The sequence below is a fragment of the Chenopodium quinoa genome, unplaced genomic scaffold, assembly GCF_001683475.1.
Source record: "Chenopodium quinoa cultivar QQ74 unplaced genomic scaffold, ASM168347v1, whole genome shotgun sequence".
In the NCBI taxonomy this organism is placed as follows: domain Eukaryota; kingdom Viridiplantae; phylum Streptophyta; class Magnoliopsida; order Caryophyllales; family Amaranthaceae; genus Chenopodium; species Chenopodium quinoa.
This window is the reverse complement of record NW_018742681.1, coordinates 4421033-4435001: the sequence shown is the minus strand read 5'-3', so window position 1 is coordinate 4435001 and position 13969 is coordinate 4421033.

The window sequence follows — 13969 nt, the reverse complement described above, 5'->3', positions numbered from 1 at the left end:
CCGTCTGTCGATGCCTGGCGCCGTGTCACGGTGTTTTCTGCCGTGTCGCGGAGTTAATTTTTAGGGTTTTTATCTTTTTAGGGTTTCCGTGTTCCCTCTACTCAATTTCCCTATAAATAAGACCCTCATTTCTGCAGTTCGGGGTATGAAATCCTTCTCTCTTTCTCTCTTTTACACTAAAAAAATCATCATATTCTCTCTCTCCCATATTCTAAGCTTTAAACCTATATTCCTAATTACACCATTCCTCCCTTAAGCACTCCAAGGAGTCCATACTTAACCCAACGTTCCTCTTTAAACCAAGGCGTGAAAGGTACACATAATTGAGGGTTTGGACCAAATCAACTCTACTTTTTATATAATTTAATTTAATTTCTATTTGATTTATATTTTTTTTATTGAAGTTACTAAAAATTTATTCATGATGTAGAAATTTAAAGGAACGCACAGAATGTCAGTAATTAATTTAATTGCTTATTATTATTTTAGTATTGCTAATATCATGATTAGGTTTATATTATTTGATTTGACTAACACTATTATTGTTGAATTGCTTCCAACATTAATGTTTATTATATTCTTTTTAAGATCGCCATATTGCATGTTTAAAGGGAATATGTAATTGAAAATCACGCCTAATAAGATAATTTGGACGACCGGTTTAGTTTCCTTTTTAATCTTGTTGTTTAATCAAGTGATCACAATATTTTAGAATTATATGTTGCATTAATATTCAACCAATTTAGCCTAATAATAGTTTGGAGCAAATTGAATCTTTGTTTGCATGCCTTTGAGATCGCAGGAATCACTTTTCACTATAAGAATCGAGTAGAGGCCAATACGGGCGAATGTGACTCCATGACTCACTTCGTACCATCATCCCCGATCCTCCTTTTGTGGTTCCGAACCATATGGAGTTAGTAATATCATGGATTATGAATGGCGTGTAACCTTCACGGGTCAATCGTTGTTGCCTATCGTTGTCCCTTTATCGTGGTTGCCTTTTATGATCCGTGAATGGTTTACAAGTTCCTTAAAAACTTGTTGGCGGCTCCCTAATTTCCTAGTCCCTAATTGTATACGTCAATTCCCACTTCCTAATAGTTCCAAACATATTCACACATGCTTTAACGTAGGCACACATCGAGCGACGCTTACAATTTGGCCACTCCAATGGGGAGGATTCTTGGTTATTTATCGATTTGAGTGATTGGTATTTAATTAAGATGAGTGGATGAGACTTGAAAGATTCTTGAAAAATATTCCTGTGATTAATTTGGCATTGTTGTATAAGCATAGATGTTTTAACGTCGCATTTAGGTTTGTCCCGTAGGAAAAATTGAATAACTTGATTGCGTACGAAGGAAAACAGGGCACCAGTTAGATTTTTTGACTGCCGTGCCACGGCAGAATCTTCCGCGTCACGGTGCAGTACACCGTCTGACGGTGTGCAGCACCGTGGCACGGTGCTCTATGCCGTGTTACGGCAGTCCTAAAATCAGTCCGGTGGCTTGTTTTCTCTCCTCACAGTCAACTTCCTTCGATTTTTCTGAAAAAACGTGTATGCTCTACATGCGTCTTAGCCCCGGGGGATTTAAGCTCTATCAACCCAAAAACGCTCATGGCAATAAGGGTTCATCCGAGTTATCAAATCCACCTAAACCATGGAGTTGAGTTCGATTTCATCACGAACTCGCGGAGCCGCCTGTTGGCATACACCCTCAAGGGAGGCTGCCTTGCTAACGCGTCCAAACACTTAATCATGGTACCCTATTGACACCAAATAAACCTGACCATAGTCGAACATCGAACTCGACCTTTGGTTGAGAACTATTCTTTGCATCATTGTGCCTACGTGTTTCATGTTTGGTCGTCTTGATCCAAACCTTAACGGTCTTTCTTTGTCTATGGTGGATTATCTTATGACTAACGATTTCCAATGGACCGTACTCACTTAGTAATTAGAGAAAACTAAAAAAAATTGTCGTGCCACCTCGAGATCCACCGTGCCACGGGAAAATCCATCGTGTCACAGCAGTTTCCACCGTGGCACGGTGGAATTCTAGCAAAAAAAAAATTGTCGTGCCACGTTGTAGGGAATATTTCAAGCGTTATCCCTAGCTTGAACCTCACTGTGATCATACACTAAAGTACGGTGGCGTCCAAAGGGAAAGAAGATAGAGCAAAAGAGTCTCCAACAAGTTTTAGGAACTTGTAAACCGTTCATGAGGTGAAGGTTACACCCCTTAACGATCCAGGAGATCGTCAACTCCAATAGGTCTTGAACCATGACTGGTAGTTCGGGGATGAAGGTACAAATCCAAACTAAAAGAGATTGAACCTGCCCTAATAATAGGCCTCTACTTTATTCTGATCGTATTCATGTGCGCTTTCTGACTAACATGCAATCAATAGGTTTAACCCTAAACTTGTTTATCTATGTTGGTTGAATATTAATGCACAAACAAAACTATTATTGGCGATCACTTGAATTATAATTAAATTAAACCTAAACAAGAATATTAATTATCTTATATAAGCGTGATTACAAGTACAAATTCCCTTTAAACATGCATAAAAGGTGTGATCAAGCAATAACAATAAATAATATCAAGCAACATAATAATAATCACAACAATAATAATCATGTTCATGTTAAAGCATAATAATAACAAGATCCTAGGCATGATACTAACAAGATTAATAACAAACCTTAGGATGTCACTAAGCAATAAAAATCATATATTTAGCCCTAACATGATACTAACAATCATAAATATTAGGAAGAACATAAAAAGCATCATACTTGATATTAAAGCTACCCTAAACATGATACTAGGAAGATCAAAACGCCCTAACATAACATTAGGAAGCATAATAACAACCTAAGCATGATTTCTACATAATAACATCAATAAAAACCATTAAAGTACTTACTTGGATGCCTCGTACCTCTTTCTAATAACAAAATACACGCGTTAGTAACTTCAAGGAAAATAATAATTAAAACAATTAAATTAAATAATTGAAAGAGAGATTTGGGACCAAACCCTTAGAAATTAAAAACTTTCACGTCTAGGGCGAAGGCAACTTCGAACAAGGCTAGGTGTATCTAGGTCTTGTGAATGCGGAATTTTGTATTTTGAGAAAAGGCTAGTTTAGAAAAGAGAAAAAGAGTAATCAAGAATTTCTTGATGAGAGTTGGTGAATAGAGAGAATTGGTGAATTAAAACGGAGTTTTTAGAAGGCTATTTATAGAAAAAATCAGCCAAAATGATAGAAAATCGAAATAGAGTTCTGACGCGCAAAACGAGGTTAGCGCAAGACGCTGACATTAGCGTCAGACGCTAATGTTGGCGTTTGGCGCTAACTTAATTACTGACGTGTTTTCTAAAATCAGATAGAAATTTCCGTACAGGAGGATAAAATCGTATCTTCCTCAAAAGCATTCTTTTATTCTGATTAAAACTCTAAAAAGTCAACAAAAGTCGATTTATCAATGCTAATTGAATTAGGAATGAATAGAACCTTCTAGAAGAATCTAGAAGTCTAAAACCATTCCTAATGGCATTAGGAATGATAAATCCATATTAGGCCCTCCTCTAGATCATTGGGCCGCATATAAGGCTCAAACCAGGCCCAGTTTAGTAATTTGGCCATAACTTCCTCAATATTCATCGGAATTGGGCTTATAATATATCGTTGGAAAGCTCCTTTCAAGCCCCATCCAACTACACTACTACTGGACCCATATCATGGACCAACCAAACTGGATTGGCTGTTTTCTTAAAATAGGTTTTCAAAAACAGAGAGAGAAGAAACTATTCGCAACACTAGACTTTCCACACTTTCACTTCATTTGATTATGATTCGACGTGAAAGGTACTCATCACTGGGTTTGGTTTTAGGGAGACACAAATGGGTGCCTACAGAAGCCCCCACTTTGACTGATTTTGGAGAAACGCAAGTTTCGAAAACAAAAGTCAAAGTATCGATAGGGACGGAGAATGATTCAGAACGTTCTGCGATCTTAATCCATTCTTTTAACGCCGATACCTGCAAACTAGCATTAGTTAAACAAATAAAAGAGTTAAGAAACGTGTATCTTGCACCGTCGAGCACACGTCTCTGAAAGTAACCGATTTGTTGTTGCTTCTCCGTATTTCTGTATTTTTGACGACCTCCTGCAAGCTAGAGAATGCCGCCTGCTTGAAGACTGCTACGCTTGTAACTGCCTCCAATTTCCGTCTTGATAATCATCCGCAAGCCAGGGAACACTATCGAAGATTGCTTCACTTGAAACGATCCTCTTCCGCTTTGTGACCATCTTCCACATCTTAGGGAACACGATCGAAGACAACTTTGCTTGATATCACCTTTAGTTGTTTGTGACAACTCTCCGCAAGCTAGGGAACGCTGCCGAAGATATCCTAGCTTAAAGCTATCCTCATTTGTTGCGATAATAGTCCAAAGAAAATTACCGAAGACCTCCTCTTGTCGATCTTTAAAAGTTCGCTTGAACTGTGCTAGCGCTATGCCTGTACGTCGGCGCTTCTGCTGCTTTTTAGCCTGTATGTCGGTGCCTTTTGCTGAATGAACCAATATGTCGGTGCCTTTTGCGATGAGCCAATTCTTAGGCGCTTTAAGCTAAGTGAGACGATCTTTCATCAGGTCGATCACTTTATGTAATCAAGCCGATTACTAAAAATCGTGTCAAATTTGCTTATAGGGGCTAACTGGCGTACTAAGGAACCCAAAATATACTGCACAAAGTAGGAACAACCGTACTGAGTGGCTGAACGTTCTGGCGTCGCTGAAACAACGTTGGCGCCGCTTATCTGGCTGTAGCGCTAGACGCTGGAACTAGCGCCAGGCACTAAAGCTTATCGATTGACGCCAAGGTCTGACGCTTGGCGCTAGAGTCGGGTTTTCCTTAAATACCCTTCTCTTCTTCATTTCCGCTGCTGCTGTTCGCGTTTCTTGCTCGAGAATTCTCAGAACTTCAATTCACTCGTTCTTGCTCGTTTCTCAACCAAATTCGCTCAAATTTGTTGCAAATCAAAGCTTATTCCATCCATTTTCCCGATCTATGTAAGTTTCCTCCAAATTCACGCCGGTTTTAATGAATTTTACATGCATTTATCCACGAATTTCTTAAAAATTCGAATTTAGAATTGCTTGTAGAGGACGATGCTGAACCGTCCACTTCACTCGGCTGACTCCCTGAGTGGGATGAGCGGACCTTTTACTTCTCTCCTGTCCACCATATCTTTGAGAGTGTGAGACAGGGCGTCACAGTTGGGAGGACACGCTGTCATGGTTCTGGTTGTGACGGTTTGGGCGACCTGTAAAAGATGTACATCGCCAAAGACGATCAGACGAGACTTCTATGGGAGTCTTGCAGGCTGACGGAACAGTTTAAGACTTCAGAGGCCATGATTGCCTCTAGCGGGGGTCACCATATAGTCCGTGCTCTGGTGGAGTTCTTTTGGGACACCACCAACACTTTCCACTTCCCCTAGGGTGAGATGATGGTCACCCCGACCGACTTTAGTCTCATTACGAGACTGGAGTTTAGCTGTGTGGCGCTGCCGTTTGACAGCGATATTACTGTCTTTTCTCCCGAGGTCGAGGAGATGTTGGGTCCGATTGTTGTTCGGGCTCGAGCTAAGGTAGAGACGACTTAGTTCAGTGTTAGGAGGATTCGCCGCTCGACTCTAGCAGCAGCTTTTGACGATGGTGCGACTACCCGATAGCAGCGGGTGCGCATCTTTGCACTTATCTTGCTATCAGGGACGTTCTCCCCTGGCAAGGGTAGTAGGGCGCTGCTTTACTACCTTCCTGCCGTCCGTGATCTACACCGGATCGGGACTTACGACTGGGCCAGCTTGGCCTACGCTGATTTCATCCGAGCGTTGCGGGACTCGTGTCGACATCGGTCCTTCGCGAGAAACGTTGCTTTATCCGGCTTTTGGAGGGTCGTAGAGGTATACTTTATTCCCTATAAAGTTTAGCTCTACATTTTAGTTAGCACTTGCTGATAACTTTTGCTTCTTGTAGATCTGGTTGTACGAGTACTTCCCCTCAGCTGCGCCAGGGAGACCGTCGCCGCGTAGGTTTCCAGTTAGTGCTTCCTGGGGCAGCCGCCGTGTGGGGATGTCCACTGCCTATGTCCGAGATTGGATCATCTCGGTATGATTCTTTTCTTATTTGACATTTTTTGATGCCTTAGATAGATTCTTGTCTGATAGACACTCTTTGCAGGATCCTGAGGTGCTGTACCGACCGTAGGTCGACTTGGCAGTCCCAGGGCTAGCTGCGTAGTATTCTACTGAGCGTCGCCATTTCTTAGGGACCTATGGAGCGGCTGCGTATCTTGGAGAGAGGGTTGCTATTCATCATTCCCCCGATACCTTTGTCGTTCCTGCTCCTCCACCACGTCACATGTTTAACACCACGAGGTTGGTGAGCATGTTAGAGGGAGCTGGTACCCCTTGGCGATCTTACACGATCCCTAGGCGATGCTTTGGGGAGGATCTACTGCCATTGTTGGCTCCAGTTCCTGTACCTGCTGAGGATGTGGCAGTATGATTTTCAGCTTTTACTTTCCGTTAAGTAGCCCCCAAGTGACGCTTCACTGATTTTGTTTTGCTTTGTCAGGATGATCCTACTGAGTTCGTGCCACCCCGTATGTCTATCCACTATCAGGGGACATATGGGCCGATTGAGGAGATGATTCCTCCGGCTCCTGAGGGCGAGCGCTTTGTGGAGCGGTCGATTCCTCGTCACCAGACTCGGGTAAGCTTGTTTATTTGCAACTTTTGTCCATACATGTTATGCATGTTTACTGACTTATTTCTTTGACAATTCTCACGCGAGGTGGTTTCGGCGATGGCACGATGCATAGATGCCTTCTGTAGCCAGCTCGTCCGGATGAGGAACGTGGCTACATGTCGTCGAGACGACACCGTTTCGGAGGTAGATCCTCTTCTTATGTTTTTGCATTACCCCTTCTATTTTTCATGTTTCTGATCTTAGTTTCTTTTGTAGGGTCAGCTATTCCTTCTCGTACCTGCACGAGACCTGAGGTGCGGAGGGATCCGGTGAGGTCTAGCTTGAGACGTCGCCGCACTGGTTCGGGTGGTCAGGGCAGTCGTTCAGAGGCTTCCCGTACCGAGGCGGTAGAGGGCTCAGGTTCTTCATCTGATGGTGCATATGCTGCGCCGGTAGGCCAGGGAGAGGCTACCTCGGCTCTTACAGTTGGTGGGATGTACGAGGTCGGCTCGTCATCGCAGCAGCCTCCGCAGCCTTAGCCTCAGGTTGATCTTGGGTAGACGGGTCCTGTACTGAGTTTTCCTCCTCCCGAGGAGACTGGAGCTAGAGCCGGAGCAGTTTTATGAGATGATGGGTGTACGTCCTCTAGCGCCGTAGTTGTTTTTGTGCTCTTTATTATTTTATTTTGACTTTGTATAGAACTTTGCCTTTTAATTAGACTCATTATTTAGACATATTTTGTATATACATACTATTATGAGTTTATTCTTTATTTATCTTGTTTTTTCATTTTTTTATTTTTATTATGTGCATGTTTGTGTGTGCAAAGAATTGTGAAAAATAATTTTGCGTAAAAATTCCGTCATTTTTATTATTGATGGAGGGTATCTGACTTTCTCCCCCACAAAAGTAAAAATGAAAAAAATAAGAGTCACATAAAAAATATTGGGTTTATATAAAAAAAAAAACTTGGAAGTTAGTCTAAATAAAATTCGAAAATAATATAATTAATATAATAGTTATATTAATTAAGAGGAAAGAATAAATGAATTTTTAGAAAAAGAAAAGGAAACTGTAAAGTCATTAGCAGACTCGAATCAGGTCAAAAACGCGGTTTTGGAAAGCTCGTTTGATGAGACATATTAGCGCCAGCTGGCGCCACGCGTTTTGGTGTAGCGCCAGGCGCTACACTTAGCGTTTGGCACCAGGCTCTGGCGTCAGGCGCTAATAGTTGGCGTCTGGCGCTAATGAGCGCTGACTCCGAATCCTTCCTGGATTAAAACTGCTTCGATTTTGTGTATAAATAGCCCCCTGCCCAGCCGATTTTCCTCATAATTTCAGCTAATAAAATTTTTTCCTTAGCTTTAGAAAAAAATAACATGTCTCTAGTCTCCAAAAGTTTTACCAACTACACTCATGAATGGTGTCGGTCTCTTAATGCCAAGGAGAGAAAAGAGTTAGATGTGTTTCACTTGAGGGGTATTTATGGTGTCAAAGGGGTAGATCTTGATTCAGATTTTATTCATACTACTCTAGAATATTGGGATGTAGATACTCATTGCTTTAGAATAGGGTATGATGAAATTAGCCATTTTTTTTTTGAAACTTTGAAATTAGCCATTTGCCGGAAGAATTCGGTGCTATTTTAGGCTTCCCTGCGCTAGATCGTGTAGTAATCCCTAGAATAAATGAATATTATTATAAGGATTTTGATCGCTTCTTCAATTTAAAAGACAGAGATCTATCAAAAATAGTAGATGGTAACATAGTTAATTTGAAAGAATTTGCTCGCCATTATTTTGATAGACCTTATTCTGAATCTTTCCATGTTTATAGAAGAAGGGCTTTCCTGTTTTGCATGCTTAATCAATTTTTTCTCACTAGTGGTAAAAATAATGAGGGTCAATCAATTATACCCACTGCTTTAGAATAAATTGAATCTGGGAGAAATCCAATGCCCTTAATAGTTGGAGAGACTATGCTTAGCCTTGATGAATTAAAGAAAAATCCAAAAGCACCTTTTTGGGGTTCTCCAATTTTATTACAGGTAGAAAAATAATATTTTTAATTACAGAAATCAAAAATATATTTTTGTATAGTAATAATAATTTATTTGCATTGCAATTTTTACAGATGTGGCTAACGGAAAGACTGGAATTAATTAGCCTTCCGGACAACATTGAGAAGTATACTCCAAATTGCTTCGTGAGAAAGAAGAAACGCTTCTGTAAGATGGGGCGCCATGAATGGAAGAAGGTCTTCGAGTCTTGTAATTTTGCCATCAAGTGGGTCATCCCTTAGTGGAAAATAGAAAAGATGGTTGGTGTCAACAAGCAGCCTTTCTGCCGTCTTCCAAGCTTGTCCCGCATGACCTTTTATTATCCCTGCAGGGTAAAGAGACAGTACGACCTACTTCAGACTATTCCTTCTGGTGATCTTCGTCGTCCCTACGAGTTCCCTGTCTCCCAGGAAGTAGACAAATTTGATGCTTATTGGAGCGCTAGATCTTTATGGGAAGTAATTACCCAAAAGGTTCCTCCTTCTTTGCCCAATGACGTGAAAAAGTGGCTTCTGAAGAAACCCTCAAAGGACGTGAAGAAAAATCAGAGTAAAACTGATGTGAAGAGTCGTCTAGGTGACAAGGTGATTCTTGTTAAGGAACGATTGGGTGAAAGGATTGAGTTCAAAACACCTATAATGCCTAGGAAGAAGAGTACTGCAAAAGATAAAGGAAAAAGGAAAGCTGACACCACAGAAAAGAAAGCTTGGGTAGAAAAGAAGCATGGGGTCCTAGCTAAGGGGGAAACTATTTACTCCAAGATTGAATGTAGGTCCTCTAAAGGATGCCTACTAGCTAAGGTTATGGATGAGGAAGAAGATGCAGACAAGAATTGGAAAAGGGCTAAGAAAGAGAAAAAAGATTAAGAGCATTGCTTAATTTCCAATTATTAGACTTAGTTTTTAAATTTAAAGTTAATTTGTTTAAGCTTTATTTAAATTCCATCAATAATGTAATTTATTTTTTTAATGAAATTTCAGGTTTTTAATTAAATTATTTTCTTTAAATTTATTTTATTAAAGCAATGAAAACCGAAGAATCAATTTTCCAGAAATTTTTTCGAGTACGGAAGTCGAAAATTTTCCTAAAAACACCGAAATATTCCCAAACATTTTTCAGTAAATTGGCGCCACGATTCTGCGACTGGCACCAGCTACGGCAGTTTGGCGTCAGGTGATGGAAGCTGTTGTCTGGCGCTGATGTTCATCAGCTGGCGCCAGAATGTTTTCTGTGGCGCCGATGTTTCGTCGATCTTCTGTTGAATTTTTTATGAAGTCTGGGATGCGAGATTTGAAAAAAATAAAGTGGCCGCACCCGTAAAGGGTTGCCTACATATCCTTTCTTAAGGAATCAGGCCAAACGTAGCTCTCTTGAGTGTCCTACTCAAGTAATTATGGGTAGTATTTCTTAAGTTGGTCAAGATTTGTCATGTTCGAGAACTCATTGCCATCATTATCAGTTAAGTTTGCTACACCTCCTGATAGGATTGACATGATTGCTTTCATCCTCGAATTTGCTTCTCGGTTTTGGGTGGTAGCATTGACATGATTGCTTTGATCTTGGTTGGGTCTATCTCTATTCCTCTAGAGCTTATGACATAACCCAAAAGCTTGCCTGAGGTGACTCCAAAACCACACTTAGATGGGTTCAACCTCATATTGTATTTTCTTAGCCTTTCGAAAAAATTTCTTAAGGCTACTTGATGACCTGGGCGATCTTTTATTTTTACAATCATGTCGTCCACATATACTTCGACTTCTTTATGCATCATGTCATGGAGTAAGGCAGTCGCTGCACGTTGGTAAGTAGCACCCGTGTTTTTTAACCCGAATGATCCGTGTAGCAGTAAGTGCCCCATGGTGTTATGAAGGTTGTTTTCTCCATGTCTTTTTCTTCCATGAGAATCTGATTATAGCCTGTGTATCCATCCATGAACGAGAGGAGTGCGTGATTTGCTGTGTTATCCACCAGAATATCGATGTGGGGTAAAGGGAAGTCGTCCTTTGTACTTGCCTTATTTAGATCTCGATAGTCGACACACATTCTTACCCTTCCATCCTTTTTTGGAACTGGGACGACTTGGCGACCCATTCGGGGTATTTGGATACCTTGATGAAACCTGCAGTTATTTGTTTTTGAACTTCTTCTTTTATTTTAAGAGCTACGTTGGGTTTCATTCGACGTAACTTTTGTTTTACAGGTTTCATTCCCGGAATTAGTGGTATAGTGTGTTAAGCTATTTCTCTATTAATACCTGGCATATCTTTGTATGACCAAGCGAATACATCGATGAATTCTTTAGGCAAGTTTATTAAATCGGTTCTTTCTTGTTCATTAAGTGTTAGTCCGATTTTAACTTCTCTTTTATTGGTTGAATCATTTGAGATACCAACCGTCTCTGTTTCTTCAATTATCGGTGTTTTCTTTTTAAGTGTTTCCATTGCTTTGATAAGTTCTTTGTCTTTTTCATTGTTAGTTAAGCAATGCCCGTCATCTTGGGTTAAAGAAGAACACAAGGAGTATGGGGAAGAATTCATATTATTATATTCTGAGATCATTACATTGAAGAGTGATATGTCCTCAGGGACTTGATCACTAACTATTCTAGGAGAAGAGATAGAAGGGGAAGGTTCTACAACTAAAGACCTAGATGACTCTATAAGGAGAGACTCTGACTCTAACTCTGACGACTCTTCGAACATCGGTCCTTGCCCTGTCGTGATGGAGATCTTCCTTCCACTTGAAGTAGTCACCTTGACGGTCTTGCGCCACCCTTGTATTGATCCTTCCGCTCGAGTGATTAGCTTCGAGGGATCGAAGTTTTCACTTTATAGGACTGTTTGAATGAGCGAGGAGTTATCCTCTTTGTATGTCGGCTCATCCTTTTCTCGCCCAAATAATAATCCCATGACATTAAAGTCAAAGCATGGGGGTGCTTTCTCCCTATGGACAGGAGTTGAGATTTCGTCTGTGAAATAGCAATCTAGGAAAATTTCGAATCCTGGTTGCCTTATTCCATTTACGACAAATGGTTCGGGAAATTCGTAGCATGGATAGTCCTCTCCTTCTTTTATGAATTGACCATTAAGGGTAAGAGGGTACTGATCCATTGGGATTGCTTTCTTTTAAATGCGAGCGTCCTTACGCGCCTTCGAATTTTCCTAGGCTCGCTTAAGATCTTTCCGAGTCGGTTCGAAACCAAGTCTGAAAGTGTCTAATTTAGGGAGGCCAGGTGATTCCAGCGGTTTTTCTATTACTTTTTTCTTCCTAGGGTCATCCCAGGAAAATGTCCTTGCTTTTTCAGAATAGCATTCACGATCATGTTGGAATGGGGGTCGTGGCAGAGAGGGGTCATTTCATCCTCCTGGATTAAGGAGACCTCTTCATTAAAGCCCCATAAATCTTCATCGTGCTCCACATTAATTATTGGATTCACTATAGACTTAATTCTCATAGACGAAGCATTGATGGTAATAGGAATTCCTCCAACTATAGCTTTTACTTGTTGGTGAAGTGATGAGGGGACGACCTTTAGGTCATGAAGCCAAAGGCGCCCCAACAATAAATTGAATGAAGCTTTAATATCTACTACTTGGAAAGTAGTAGCGTGTTCTATTGCTCCCGCCATTACATTCATGGTAATTTTACCAAGAGCTTGACGACGAGTGTTGTCATAGGCTCTTATTCCTTGCGTTGACGGGGTTAAGTTTTCATCCCTTATGCCTAGCATCCTCGCAGTTCTAAGTGGACAGACATTAATGGATGATCCATTGTCTACAAGAGTCATAGGGACGTTCATTCTCTTGCAAACCACTGTGAGGTTTAATGCTTTATAGTGTTTGTCACCTTCTGGGGGTAAATCCTTGTCGGAAAAGGTGATCAAATTGATGGGACTAGGGAGATCACTCGTGAGGAAGTTAGCAAACCGCTCAGGAGTATTTTCAGAATCTATCCCTATTTTGTCCAAGGCATTCATTACAGCCAACCTATGTTCTCGAGACGTGGCCAGAAGTTTCCATACGTTCATTTCAACTTTTGTTTTCTTGAACTGTTTGACGATGTCATTATCTTCAATGATAGGTATGGGAACTTGCTGTGTGGTTGGCATGGATTGTGTTGAAAAAGGAGGTTGCATTCTCCCGGATCTTGTGAGGATGTCTATTGATGAATCTTCTTCAACCCAAAAGTCATCCATGGCATATGACACTAAAGGTGGAGGTCCTACCATGTCTTTTAAGTAGACGTTTTCTTCGTCGCTGTCCCAAACTCCATTAATATTTACATCCTCTTCTTGTGGAACTTGGACTAGCTTCTTATCATCAATCATTTTCTAAATTAAATCCTTGAATTTAAAACAGTTTTCGATAGTATGACCCCCTGATTGATGATATTGGCATTTAATACCTATCTGTCCTTTTCAATGATTCAAATGGTCTCGGTTCGAGAGGTTTGATCTCGCCACTCTCGGAGAGCATTTCGAACATTTGTACGTATGGGATCCCAATTGGAGTGTAGAGTCTATTAATCCTTTTGGGTTTATAGGTGACTTGTAAAGAAAAGTGTTTCATCGTTTCCTTGCTAGCTAGAGGTAATGAGATCTTATTGGCTTCCACAAGATCTTGAATCAGATTTTGAAACCTATAACATTCATTTGTGGTATGACCGTTTCCTCGATGGTACTTGCAGTAGGACTTGGGATCCCACCTTGAAGATCGCTTTTCTGGTGTTGGATCCTCAGTAGGGCCAATAGGTTTAATTAGTCCTCGATCATAGAGATGATCAAAAGTAGCATTATAGGTCATTCCTATGGGTGTGAACTCTCTCTTAGGTTTATTCGAGAGTGAAACCTTGTCATATTTCTGCTGAAGTTCTTTTACAAGCTTAAGGGCTTCATGTAGCAAGTGTGATCCTTCCTTCATAGTCAGTGTAAGCAATTGTAAGTACTCTTTACTTGCTAATTCTGGAAGGCTATCCATGGCGTCGAAAAAGATCTCCTCCTCTTCTTCGATAGCATGGATTTCTTTGACAGGTTTGATGAGAGATGAAGGATCAACCTCGTTTTCCTCATCAGAGATGGCCAAGGAATGAGCGAGAGGCGCATTATCAATACTTGGCTTCTTACTGGCAGGGGGCAAT